At 41.1% G+C, this 15,208-nt stretch overlaps 1 long non-coding RNA gene across 1 annotated transcript; it reads left to right on the top strand.

Annotated features, from left to right (window-relative positions):
- Positions 1–10,471: 10,471 nt before the first annotated feature.
- Positions 10,472–14,624, top strand: LOC308391850. The gene is made up of 3 exons (XR_013970706.1): positions 10,472–10,605; positions 13,138–13,258; positions 13,663–14,624. It is a non-coding gene; the product is annotated as an uncharacterized lncRNA (long non-coding RNA).
- Positions 14,625–15,208: the final 584 nt, after the last annotated feature.

Genomic DNA, 15,208 nt, shown 5'->3' with positions numbered 1-15,208 from the left:
GACCGATCACTCAGACATCTTCTGAAACATCAGGATCATCAGGTCTACAGTGAAGTCAGCATGAAGACTCTCAGCCTGACAGTGGGACTGCTGCTCGTGCTGTTCACCGTTTACCACAGCGATGCCTGTAAGTCTGCTTCTTGTACTTGTGTTAGATCAGTTTTTGAATTTCTGTCTTTCTCTGCATTCAGACACAGAGTGAGACAGAGCGAGGACATCAAACTCATATAAGTTCATGGTCATGAAGACCAGTGTTGATCTTAAATTCTTTACTGTAATTAAAAGTCAGATTGAATCCTCGTGTAAACAAGTGTAGTCACATGTTCGGCATGTACTTCACTGAGACAGACTTTTTTAAAACTTAAATTCTTTTTTCTATTTTCTATGTATCTCTGTCTTTTATGTCTTTGCTTAATAATCTTACTCCAAGACATAAAATAAGAGCCTTCAAATGGTATCTTTCATTAAGATATAACAAATTGTATTTTGTTACTTAATGAAGCATTAAACTTCATTATATCTGGTATGTTGGAGAAGCAGCCACAGCACTGAGTAATTCCTGTTTTTCTGTTACAGCTAAGGCAATGATTACTCCTGACCTTTGCTGTTTTCGCTTCTTTGACAAACGGATCCCAAAGGCGAACATCGTCTCCATCGTGAAAACTCACAGACAATGCCCCACACCAGCATTTGTGTAAGTTTGTCTTTCACTGTCTCTTTGATTCGATCACTAATGTTTACCAAGAAGTCATATCTAGGGATTGAGAGTAACGTAGTTTCTATTCTCTGTATGTCCTGTACATGTGGCAGAATTGACAATAAAGTTGACTTTGACTTTGACTTTGATGTATAAGCAATGTATGATCGTCCACATTGAAGCCATAACTCTGCTATTAAGAGTAAAATGTGTAAATATGAGAGCAAAATAATGATTCTGACTTTTCTACAGGATCAAGACACCCAGAGGGCTTTTCTGTGTGAAACAGACTGCAGAGTGGGCAATGGAACAATTTGTCAAACAAGAGAGAGGAGCAACTAAACCAACGCCACAGTCAACAGCTCAAACATCTTTCATGACTTCGATGAATGCTACAAGCCGAAATGCATCAGTCACTCCATGAAGTTCCTTCAGAAAGTTTTTATTTTTTGCATTATCACAATATCAGCCTAATAATTTGTGGATTATGTCAAACCTCTGGCAAATAGTTTTCAGTATTTAGTTAATGAACAAAGCTATTGGGGCACATCTGAATCTTTGAATTCAGGTCTTTTCTGTCTTGTTGCCGCAGGTGTATCAAATCCACCAAAATGCCATTTAGTCTGTACAAACACTTGTGAACGTCTGAGTTGTTATGTTGACCCAGCTTGATGTGACAGTATCTCAATATCTCAGTTTATAATGCAACAATATATAAAAAACATGTATTGAATCATTTGCTTTCACTATGCCATTTAAACGCTGCATTGTTTTGCTTCATCCTGCATTAAAGTTTCATTTCACAAAACTGAGCGACTGAACCTGGAACAACATTTATTATGATGATGTGGGAACAACACCGACACGAGGATAACAGATCGTGCCCCTTTGTAACAGTGAGGCAGACCATGACAAGTATAGTGGAACAAGAGGCATTTATTCACCATATAGCTCAGAACAAGACAATGAGAGATTTTTCAAGCCTTCTCTCTTCACAAAACAACAACCATCACCCTGACTAATTGAAGCTGGCATCCTTAAATACTCTCAGCTGTCACAGGCTAAACCATTATTCCACTAACAGGTGAGTTCTAAAATCCCACCCCTCCACCACGTTATACAATACATACATTTCAATGAATAAATATATACATACATTTTACATTTTCATATTAATAAATATTTTACACTTCTGACACCATATCCATTATTATAAAAACCCCCAAAACCCCAAGTTCTCCTTACTGGTAAACCTTATTTGCTCTCAATCACAACCTTTCCTTTTCACAGACAACGACTACATTTCTTGATGAGTAGCAGCTGTGCAGGACCTGGAACAAAGGCTACCAACTAATTTTAAAATGCACAATAAATATTCAATATCCCCAGATTCCACCAACATGTCTCCTGCCACACCAGAGGAGACAAGACTTTAGACCATGTGTATTCCAACCTGGCTGGAGCCTACAAAGCCGCACCCCTCCCCCACATTGGACAATCGGACCATCTCTCCCTGTTCCTCACACCTCGGTATTCACCACTCATCCAACGTGTGAAACGTGCTGTGAGGACAATTAAAGTGTGGCCAGAGGGGACAGACGCAGTGCTCCAGGACAGATTTAAAAACACAGACTGGAATATGTTCACCCACACAGACCTGGACCAGTACGCCTCATCTGTACTGGATTACATCTCCAAAACCACAGACAGTGTCACCACCCAGAAACGGATCACCATGTACCCCAACCAGAAGCCTTGGATGAACCGGGATGTTCGTCTCCTCCTGAAGGCCCGCAACACTGCCTTTAGGTCAGGAGATGCACACGCCTACAGCACAGCCAGGGCTAATCTAAAGAAGGGCATCAAAAAAGCCAAACACCATTACAAAAAGAAGGTAGAAGAACACTTCTCCAACTCCAACCCCCGACGCATGTGACAAGGACTCCAGACCATCACAGACTACAGGACCACCAAACCCTCCCCCGCATCCTCTGATGTCTCCTTCCTCAACGAGCTCAACAACTTTTATGCTCGTTTTGAGCGAGGGAACCCCACAACCACAACCAAAGCAGACGTGACGCCAGACCACCAACCTCTGACTCTCTCCCCCACCGATGTAGGAGCGGTGCTGAGCAAGATCAATGTCCACAAGGCTGCAGGTCCTGATGGCATCCCCGGGCGTGTTCTCAGAGCGTGTTCTGGGGAGCTTGCAGGAGTGCTCACAGACATATTCAACCTGTCCTTGGCCCACGCTGTGGTACCGGCCTGCTTCAAATCCACCTCCATCGTCCCGATACCCAAAAACTCCAACCCATCTTGCCTCAATGACTACCGCCCAGTAGCACTCACCCCCATCATCACTAAGTGCTTAGAGCAGCTGGTCCTAGCACACTTCAAATCCTGTCTCCCCCCCACCCTGGACCCCCACCAATTCGCATACCGCCAGAACAGGAGCACAGAGGATGCAGTCTCCATCGCACTGCACTCTGTCCTCTCACACCTGGACAACAACAACACCTACGCCAGAATGCTGTTTATAGACTTCAGTTCAGCATTCAATACAATCCACCCCTCACAACTCATCAGGAAACTGACAGACTTGGGCATCAGTTCCCTCATCTGCAAATGGTTACTGGACTTCCTGACCAACCGCCCCCAACATGTCCGGCTGGATAACCACTGCTCATCTACCATCACAATGAACACCGGTGTACCACAAGGCTGTGTGATGAGCCCTTTCCTCTACTCCCTCTTCACCCACGAATGCAGACCTGCTGATGGTTCCAACACCATCATTAAGTTTGCAGATGACACCACGGTGATTGGCCTCATCAGTGACAACGATGAGGCCGCCTACAGGGAGGAGGTGGATCGTCTGGCTGAGTGGTGCGACACAAACAACCTGCTGCTTAACACCGAGAAGACCAAGGAGCTCATCGTGGACTACAGGAGGAATGCTGACCCACATCCTCCCATCCACATTAAGGGGACGGCTGTGGAGCGTGTGAGCAGCTTCAAGTTCCTGGGAGTCCACATCTCTGAGGATCTCATCTGGACGACCAACTGCTCCAAGCTGGTCAAGAAGGCTCACCAGCGCCTCTTCTTCTTAAGGACTCTGAGGAAGAACCACCTGTCCTCAGACATCCTGGTGAACTTCTATCGTTGCACCATCGAGAGCATCCTGACCAACTGTATAACAGTCTGGTACGGGAACTGTTCTGCCTCGGACCGGAAGGCGTTGCAGAGGGTCGTGAAAACTGCCCAGCGCATCGCCGGAGCACCACTTCCTGCCATAAAAGACATCTACAGGAAGCGGTGTCTGAAAAGGGCTGGGAAAATCATCAGAGACCCCAGTCACCCATCACATGGACTCTTCACCCTCCTGCCCTCTGGGAGGCGCTACAGGAGCCTCCGGACTAAGACCACCAGGTACCGGAACAGCTTCTTCCCCACAGCTGTCAGACTCCTGAACTCTGCCTCCTGACCTCTGACCCACGTTAACACATGGACTGAACATACACACACCCACAATGGACAACTGTACCCTCAAACACACAATAATAACATGGACTGAACCACCACTCACAACCACTAGCACTTTATATAGCCTCTGTAGAAACTATCTACACCCTCACTTATCTTAACTGCACTACTGTATAGCTCTGTGTAAATAATCATTCTGTACATACTTATAGTTATAGAATATTCACAACATACTTCATACCGTGTACATTATAACATACCATAATAGACCCATTTCTGTAATATACTCACATATCTATATTATTGCTAATATATATTGTAATATATCTATATCACTAAAGCACTTCTGGATGGATGCAAACTGCATTTCGTTGCGCTGTACCTGTGCATGTGCAATGACAATAAAGTTGAAATCTAATTCTATTCTATTCAATCAATAGTTAAACTTGTGTGCAAATCTATGCTTAAAGTGCAACGTAAGGTGCTTTTAATAAAGTGAAAAGTGTGCCCCTATAACTGCTATACAAATTATCATATAAATGGTAGTAAGGGAGTCCTCTTCCTTTCACCCGTCTTTAAAAAAAATGTAGCAAGCTTGAACACCTTTCTTAATATTACAGCTCAGGATAGGAAAGCGTTTTTCCATTTCTTCCATCATACAATTTATAACTGAATATTTTGATTCTGAATATTTGTTTGCTGTGTGGGTCTACATGCGGTCCAAGGCAAGAAGTAACAAGAGAATCATTAAGTTTTCTTGCTTTCTCTTTACCACAATATCAGTCGACAGGTCATCAAAGAAGGATTCAGTATAGCAGGGGTAGACAACCTTTCTGATGATGAGTGCCATCTAAAATTTCCTCAGAGGTCAGTGTGCTATATGATTGCATTAGCAATAAATTTAACAACGCTCTATATTAACAGTTACACACTATATAGAACCACTTTATAGAATTATATTTGTTCGCAGATATTGGCCGCTATCAGCAAATAGTTATCAGCTATTTTGAAACAAAGAAAGACACTTTTTATCCATACCAGCAAATGAACTGTACAACAGAACATGCAAATGCTATTTATGGCCTCCTCACAACAATGATAAGAAAAATAAACTGGGCCAATATGGCATGTTTGTTAATACAGGGATACACATGTTATGTGATCTCTGGTCTCCCACTCAGAGACACAGGTCTCCGAGTGTCCAGCATTCAGACGGCTACCTGAGGACACTCTTCATGTGAGAGAAAATCTGCTCACACAGATATGTAGAGCCAAATACTATCAGTAAGGCCTCTGCAATGTTCTGAAGACAGTTAAACTTGTCAGCTAGTGATGTCCAGCAGGTGAAAATGCAGCTCCATGAACACGCACAGCTGTGGATTCCAGCTGCATCTGTATTTCTGCAAACTTTGACCCCCCACAGAGTTGAGCTTTTCAGTTCAATCAGCTGCATTTTGATGTCCTCTGTGTCCAGCTGGTAATGCGAGACAAATCCAGCTGCTCAAGCTTTCTGGTTTGATCAGAAAAGAAAACATTGGTCCATACACCTGAAAGTCCCCAAAACACGTTGTGAATTTTGTCTCGAGTCTACGGATGTATCCGTGTATTGCTGATGCTGCGCTGAACGGAAAGCTCCTGAAGCTTTTGAAGTGTCAGAATGTGGAAAGCTAACAACGTCCCTCTCATCAGTAGGCTAAGTTATTTTTAGCCAATTACAAGCTGAATCTGGTAGTTGGGGTTGTTAGCTAAGATACCGTCATTAAGAAGAGGCACAACTAATGTGTCTATGCTAGCTGATTTGCAATGTGCACCGCTGGCACCATTTATTTTTTTTAATGCACCTTCTCAGATTAATTCACTGCGTGTCGTGCCCAGGGCTGGACTGGGACAAAAAATCAGTCCGGGCAAAATAAGAAAGTATTTCTTTGTGCCCCCCTCTCCCTGTTAATGCCCTACTTGTCTCTCAGCAACACTTTGCTAGACCCGCCCCTGCACAGTTACCAGCTGTCAGCTACTTAGCAAAGGATCCTGGTGTTTTTTGCCTCTCAGAAACAGTTCATAACTTCCCTTCAACTCATTCATGTCACCTAAAAGGTAAACCTGTTTCTCCATCACCTGTTCAGCTCTGATGATTCAGTAAGGACATCTCCTGGTGTCATCCTCATGTTTCCCTCTCACCAGATAACCAAACCATATCATGACCAGCAGCTTTTACGGCTGTGGCTCCAGCAAACATCAGCTGATACCAGAAATTAATATTAAATAAATTCTAACAACAGCTGATCAAGCTTAAACGTGCTGCTGTTGTTTAGTGCGACACCCGGCGGTTTCCTCTTTCTGGCAAAGTGGGCGATAAACAAGAGAGACAGGACGTGGCAGAAATGCCGATCAGCTGATTATTGATCAGTTTCATGATTGAAGTAGCAACAGGAGAGGGAGGGGGAGAGAATGAGAGGAGAATAAACAGCTGCAGCGTAAAGACACAGAATAAATCAAGCATTGTGTCTTTTTCCATTCTAGCTAAAGTACGGGACAAACTGTGTTCCTTCTCAGCTCAATCCGAAACACGTAATATTTTCTCTGAATGAGGGACGATTCCATTTTTTACGGGATGGTTGGCAACTCTACTAACCTTATGAATAAAATAACGTTCACTATCAGCAACATCAGAGCACCCACCCAGCTGTATAGTAACTCCGTCATGATAGCTAGTACACAGTACCAGTGATTGTAACTGATTGTAAAAACTCAGCACAACGAAAATAAACTCCACCTAAACTTGGTTTATATCTGACCCAGATAGACTGCAGGTCATAACTTCTTACCTGAAGTTCAGTTCACCTGACACTCGGACCGGCGCCTCGGGTCTCTCCTCCTCTTTCCCTCATCCACTTGCTGGCCTCTGTGGAAGCTCCGCCATAGCCACCACCAAACAACTGAGTTATTTTTACACATCTGCCAGCATCTGGCCAATCCACCACCTTTTATTGTTTATACCGTTATTAAAAAAACAAAAAACATCGGCCCATGAAAACGAAATATCACCATCGGCCCGTCCAGGTATGAGCGTGCCATCAGTGATTCCACTAGATTTATAGCCTCAGACAGGTCAACAGTTTTGGACTGAAGCATTTCTGATAACATGTTAGAGTCACTCAGAGTTGTAAGGCTTCCAGCAAAATATCACATCCATCTGAACCAGATTCCCCCTTTGCTTCTACAGCTCTCTGTGCATTGGTCTCTGATGAGATCTCTTTTAGTACACACAAAATAACCGGCAATCTGTCCATGATATTGCAGCACAGTATATGTCAAGAAGATCTGCACATATTACAAAAGCACTGCAGTTCTCTTGGTGCACCATGAAACACTTCCTGCTGCACTGTCAGTCTTATGTAATGGATGAAAGATGCAGGTATAAATAAGTGTTCTAGCAAAGAAAATACATTTCCTGCATTGGGAACTGTGTCCTTTATCCATCCTGCTACACCAGAATATGACCCACTCACCACAGATGCTCCATCATACTCTTGGTCAGCGTGGTCACAGCTGAGCTATGTTTTAAGTAGCAGTGAATATTAGAATTTCTGCTTTTATCTTAATGTATGTCTAGTTTTTAAGAGAAGGAGAAATTCAAACCAAAGGAGACATGCCATTTTTAACATGAAGAAACGCCCAGATTCACAGTGAGCGGGTCACAACGTTAGCATTTTAGATCTTCTATTGCAGTTAAAGGTCAGCATGGTTGTGGTCTGTTGTAATACAAACAAACAAAAGTACCCAGCATGAATGTGTTTACATTTGATCAAAGCCACAGTCTTTCTCTAACTTTAACTACAGTACTTGTAGTTGCTTAAAACTATGAGGTGGGATCAGTTATAACTGTACCTCCAATGCAGCTTGAAATGTTTCTGCAGCTAGCATTCAGACAAATATGCAACATGCAAACATCCATACTACATGTTTTTGTGTGAAAAAGTGGGTATCAATACACAAATGCATTTTTAATATTTTGTGTGCAGAAAATGATTTGTGTAACCTGAACTGATGCATATCAGACATGAGCAAATGTCTTACGTGTTGCTCTGTGATTCTTCTGCAGCCTGAATAAAGGAAAGTTGTGCAGAAAGTGATGATTAAGGAATATTGAGGAAAATTATGAAATTACAGAAGAGGTTTGACAAAAAAGATATACAGATATAAAGATGCAGTGCATGCAATGTAAGGACCACATGATGGAGTGGTTTGTTTGAGCTTGTTTTATTAGATAATCAGAGTGATACCGAGGCCCTGAAACTTCACGTTGTTCTTTCTCAATATTTTGTGTACTCATGCCAGGAGACCAACAACCCCATAGTTAGCATGCAACAGTGGTGAAAAAAAAACAGCTTTATGTTTTTTGATTCACTCTTTTGGTAAAACAAATGGCTCAGCACAACACAGCATGTTACTACATGAAAATATGAAGGTGGTAGGAGAGAAATAAAAATAAGTAAGTATATATTAAGCTAATAGTGCACAGCACAGGCCTGCAACAGAGGCAAAACAAAGATGAAACAATCAAGCGGTGACAGCTGTGGCAAACAGTGACCTTGTTGTAAACAGCCACCAAATATTTTCAGTCATCAACGAGACCTGAAACCCAGTCGCCGAAGTGACTGAAGAGGTAGCTAAACAAACAGACAAAGGTCAAATTCTCACAAACTGTTCCCTTGAGGAGCGAAGAAAGCAGGTGAAACATGCCAGAGGAAAACATTCCATAAGAATTTGCTGCCAGGTTGTTTTACTGGAAGTTTGTTATTTATCTAAGACGTGTTGTGTTTGTGCAGCATTTTCAAAACTATCATAAAGTGTATTTAGGTTGGTGTCAGGAACATTGTGCCAACTTGGAAGTCAAAAAGCAGCGATAAAGGCTCAGTTTTCAAATACAGTCTCAGTATCTTTATCCTGCAAAATGTCCAGCAGGACTGAATTTTTCAGACATGACCAAAACACAGTGCGTAGAAGTTCCTGCTGAGGCCTTGCAGTTCAAACAGAGGTGGAAGCTGATGATTCATTTGTGTTTTATGTGGTGAGAGTTTCACACGGTGCAGAATTTTACATTTCAGCAGGGTTACGCAGTACAGTTACACACTGATAACTTTTTTGTATGATCCCAAATCACATCCTACTCTTCTTCAGTGATGTCTACAGCAAGTTTATTTTTCCACACCTGTGCTACAGCATGGATGCTCATTACATCCAACACATCAGTTTGATTCAAGGCACTGTAAAGATGAGATATGGCTTTCTTGGCTGGACCTGGGAGAAGTAATTGCTGATATCCTACTTTTAATATTGAAAGTAGTTTTTTGGGGGGTTTTGAAGTCTGAGAACTGAATGTATCTAAAAAAGAAAGTAAAGTTGGGGAGATTTGTCTATTTGTTCAAAGAACAGCCAGATATCACCTTCACCTTAGAGAGAAGTCTTCGAAGAAACCTCAAGAACCAGAGTCAGTGGGTGTGTGGCTGACTTTAGCATCTTAAATCTTTTGTTGTGGTTTCTTGGTTAAGGTTTGGCATGATAGGGTCTGGTCTCATACCAAAAAAAAAAAAAAAAAAAAAAAAAAATATATATATATATATATATACACAACATGAACATTAAAACTGCTGTCCTTCTTTAACTTTAACTATAGTGCTTTGATTGCTTTTACCTGTTGGTGGGACTCTGGTGCAATGTAGCTCGGAAATGTGGCGCTCCAGACGTCCAGCAACATGCGAATGTACACTCATCAGACATGTTACTGTATGAAGATCTGATCAGTAACATAAAAATGTTCGGTAACTCATTACTGATGGTTTGAATAACTACCTGCTGCCTGTTTATTCTCACACAGACCTTCACTGCAGCCTGGATAAAGCGAAGGTTTTTAGAAAGTGATGATTTGGGACTATCGGTGAGAATTATAAAATGACAGGAAATGTTGAATCAAGGAAACAGGATGAATGAACGAACCACAAAAAGAAGAGTTTATCATCAAACTACATCTTGACATTTGCAACTTGACCTACTAACTTTGTGATATAAAGACAATGCATGCAATGTAAGAACTTTGTAGAACAATGGGCGTTTTGTTTGAGTTTGTGTTATCAGATAATCAAACTGATAATGAGTCCCTGAAACTTCCTGTTATCTCATGGTACAGAAAAACCCACTCTATTAACCAACTTTGGGGTTGTTGATTGTTTTTCCACTTTCTTTAGAAGTGCATTGAATATGCAGATGAGAAAGCGACTTAAAGCGGGGTGTTCGGACTGATCGCTTCAGACATCTTCTGAAACATCAGGATCATCAGGTCTACAGTGAAATCAACATGAAGACTCTCAGCCTGACGGTGGGACTGCTGCTTGTGCTGTTCATCATTTACTACGGCGATGCCACACGTAAGTCTGTTAGCCTACTTTTTCTTGACTGGTGGGAAACTCTACTGTGAGAATTCAATTCTGCATTTTTTTCTTTTTGTTTTTGTTTTCTTTGAAAATGATTGTAAAAGTATCATTTTTCCTAAATTTAGCCTCTGACTAATTAAAAGGCATGGACTTTGATGCCTCTTTAAATTAAACACTAAATTTTACATTTAAAACATCATCTTCCTAACACAGATAATTATCTCAGCTCGATGAAAAGGATGAAGAACACATATTTTGTTTGAAACAGCTTAATTTTTCTGTGCATTTGTCTTTTTGTACAAACACAAGTGCAGCAGCTAGGCCACCAAACTCATCTATGTTCACAGTACATGCTGAACAATATTGATTGCAGTTTCAGCAACATATCTGTTCTTCTACATTCAGGCCATCTACGGTCATTTCATGTGCATTTTGGATTTATCATCACAGTTGATCTACTAAAAAATAATATAGATGATGGAAAAGCATTGAAAACAAAGAAACAAACTGAAAAGAGAAAAAAATCTCTTTTCAGTGCTATGATGTTGGACGTGCGTCTGTTAGCCCACTGTCCACTCCAGGCAAAAAACGAACAAATACAAAAAACTGTTGTTATGACATAAAGGAAAATTTCAAATAATGACAGGATTTAAAAATGTATTTGAGAACTAGCCCAGTGTCAGATTGGTCACCCGTTGTCTACAACATGGACAACAGTGGAAAGAGGATGGACATAAGCATTATTAAAGAAGCCTGAACTAAATTAAAAGAGATAACTGCTGAATTTCACAGATTATCACAACAATAAATCAATGGACTTTCAATCTTGTTTTCACATGTACGTGCAAAGTATGAAAATTTTTTAACAGCTAATCTTAAAGTTAAATTTCAATAAATCTTTTTTATTTTTGCAGTATTTGTTATCTTGTGAGGCTCAAAAGCGTCCAGTTAGCTATTCCTCTAACTTTATAATGCTGATTTGATTTTCCAGCATCTTACTTTTTCTACAAATCTTACTTATTTTATTTTGTCATTTGGTGTAATTACTTCGCTAAAATAAACATAACCAGTTTCTGATCATCTCCTTGAATGCAAAATTAAAACATAAAGTTTAAATAAAAAAGTAACACAATATTGCCGCTAAAAGCTAGCCAGCCTAGTTTAGCGCTGGTTTGAACTTCCTTGGTTTGTGACTAATCAAATCGCATTTTTCTCTTTGTCCAAAGATGGAGTAACAGCTTTACTGAGGCTCTCAAACTGATTTGTGTTTCAAGAAAAACAGTGTTGCTCTCAAGCAGCATATTCTTATAACACCTCTAAATATATCATTCTGTTAATGTAATGACATCCATTTGAATCCATCCATTACCTGTGCTTTTTGTATCTATCACAATTGATATAAAAAACACAGAACTACAGTATTTTACTTTCTTCTGATCCGAATAGCTTGAGAAAATCTTTAAATATATATATATTCCCCTCTCGCCCCTGCGGGCAGCTTTGATCCTTCAAGCTCGGGTCCTCTACCAAACACCTGGGAGCTTGAGGGTCCCGCGCTGTATCTTAGCTGTTCCTAGGACTGTGCTCTTCTGGACAGAGATCTCCAATGTTGTTCCTGGGATCTGCTGGAGCCACTCGCCTAGTTTGGGAGTCACTGCACCTGTTGCTCCGATTACCACTGGGACCACTGTTACCTTCATCCTCCACATCTTCTCCAGCTCTTCTTTGAGCCCTTGGATTTTCTCGAGCTTCTCGTGTTCCAGCTCTCTGATATTGCTGTCATTCGGAACCGCTACATCGATCGCTACGGCCGTCGTCTTCTGTTTGTCTACCACCACTATGTCCGATTGGAAGTCCCACAGGATCTTAGCTCGGTCATTCTCCATCACCCTTGGGGGCGTCTCCCATTTTGACCTCAGGACTTCCAGGCTGTACTCGGCACAGATGTTCCTGTACACTATGCCGGCCACTTGGTTATGGCGTTTCATGTATGCCCTGCCTGCTAGCATCTTGCACCCTGCTGTTATGTGCTGGATTGTCTGAGGGACATCTTTACACAGCCTGCACCTGGGGTCTTACCAGGTGTGATAGACTCCGGCCATGATTAGTGCCTCTGTGCTGTCTTTCAGTCCAGCTTTGTCCAGCCTCTGATAGGATTTCTGGATGTCAGCCACCTCCGCTATCTGCTGGTGGTACATACCGTGCAGACAGCGGAGGTGGCTGACACCTCCGCTGTCTGCACTATAAAGGAATAAGAAAAGGAAAATTAGACCCTTACATTCTGGCATGTTGTTGGACATCCCTCATTGTGATGTTTTTTCTTCATTACATTTTAACTGTGAAATCGAGTTAATAATCTTGCTCTAAGACATAAAATATGATCCTTCAAAGTGTATGTTTTATTAAGATATAATAAACATCACTGCGGTGCCTGCTGAGCGTTGACCTTAATTACTAAAAACATGAAAAAGTATTTGTGATGTGTTGGACATCAGTACTGACAAATCTCTGATTTTCCTCTTACAGCTCATGGAGTGAAACCAACACCTGACCTTTGCTGTTTTAAATTCTATGAGAGAAAGATCCCAACAAAGCAGATCAAATCCATCAAAAAAACTCACAGCAAATGCACGACACCAGCATTTGTGTAAGTTTGTCTTTCACAGTCTCTTTAACACAGTCACAAATATTTGCCAAAATAATGTATTATCCTCCACATAGAAGCTGTAATGCGTGGGGTAGAGCAGGTTATCTACTGATCGCAAGGTCGGTGGGTTGATTGCCGGCTTTCCCCCAGTCTGCATGCCAAATATCCTTGGGCAAGATACTAACCCCAAATTGCTCTCTGATGCATCCATCGGAGTATGAATGTGTGTGTGCATGTTGGTTAGAAAGCACTTAGAAAAATGTGTTCGTGTAATTGGGTGAATGCACAAGTTGTGTAAAGTGCTTTGAGTGCTCAGAAGAGTAGAAAAGCGCTGTATAAGAACCAGTCCATTTACCATTTAAAAGTTAATATGGAGCAAAATAATGATACAGATTTTTCTGCAGGATCAAGACACCCAGAGGGGATTTCTGCGTGAGACAGAATGAGAATTGGGCACTGAAAGCATTTGTCCAAAGAAAATAACACAATAAGCCGAACTGCATCAATTACTCCATGAATTTGCTTTTTAATCCAGATGTATTGCTGGAGTTTTGACCTCTCCATAATGTGCCTGCTTAATTACTGTCAGCATTTCTGAAGACAAGATACATTTATTATGCATTGATTTAATTCAAAATAAAGATATCAATTTTAGAATTTGAATGAAATGTTAAAAATTATTTTTCTGAGGTTTTCTGTTTCGTTGCCACAGGTATATGAAATCAAACACATCTTTACAATTGGCAGTCTTTACAAGCATTTGTGAAAGAATCAGTCGCTTTGAAGACTGTGAGACTTCTGTCTTTGAAATACCACAATCATCTGAAAGTGAAAGCATTCAGTGGCAGATTGGATAAAGTTACATGGTGGGGAGAGTGCAGAGACAGAGGGCTTTAAAAACGTCTCCAGTGCACTGCTGACTCAGCATCATGTGTTTCCATGGCCTGTGGGTGTAGCGTGTAGGTGGCCCAAACTTTTGTCCACACTGCCTACATTCACTTACAGCATGTTGTCCCAGCTTGATGTGACAAACTTGTCACATGTCCCAAAGAGCGCTGCTAGGCTTTCTTTGGTCTTGGAGATGTTCTTCAAAGCTCTGAGGTGTGTTTTGGGCTCATTAACATTCTGCTCTGTAACTTACTTTCCCACAAACATCCAAATCACAGTCGAAGTGCATTTCTCAAGAATGCAGTGCCACTTGTCCTCAGTCAGGGTGCAGTTGATTTCAGTTCAGGTTACCACCTGTAGAGCAGGAAACACCTCCTTATATTCCACTTTATTTTCCTGCTGCTTATCTCATACTGAGCTGTCGTTAATTTGAAATATTTTTGATTTTGCAGACTTTGAGGTTATTTCCAGGTTCAGATTTGTTTTCACTTTGCCATTGTGATACAGATGCAGTATATCCAAAGCATTTGTATCTCACTTTGTATTGTTTTGCTTCATTCTTGAATAAAATTTTGTTTCACACAAATCAACGACTCCATCTGACAGTGAATGTGTTCTTTTATGCGGTGGCCTAATTAATGGAATTCATCAGAATGCAGGTTATAAAAGTTTGTTAATGTAGTTGAAGGTCAAAGTGGAAAATGTGTCATAGGGAGGACTTTCACAAACTCATTATCTGAACGTGGGAAAATTATTTGAGCTGCTCTGAAGTTGAATGTGAATCTGCACAGACGTTTAAGTAAACAAATGCAATGTGAAAACTGGAAGTCATCAATAGTTATCAAAAGTTTAAAATTAAAGTGTAAAGAAATATTTTCATATTCATACATTTTGAATTTTCCATGTGAGAGAAGGAGTGGATTACTTTAAGACTTCATGAAGATGTGCTTTTTAGGGGGTAACCAGATTAGGAGTACTGGCCTTCAGGCCCATGTGACAAACAGAGGGAAATGGTCAGGCTGCTTTGAGGTGACAGGATGGAAACAGTAACTCAAATAACCA

This window comes from Rhamphochromis sp. 'chilingali', assembly GCF_963969265.1.
Source record: "Rhamphochromis sp. 'chilingali' genome assembly, chromosome: 2".
Lineage (NCBI taxonomy): Eukaryota > Metazoa > Chordata > Actinopteri > Cichliformes > Cichlidae > Rhamphochromis > Rhamphochromis sp. 'chilingali'.
The sequence above is the reverse complement of the archived record's forward strand: the minus strand, read 5'-3'. Positions and strand labels throughout refer to the sequence as shown.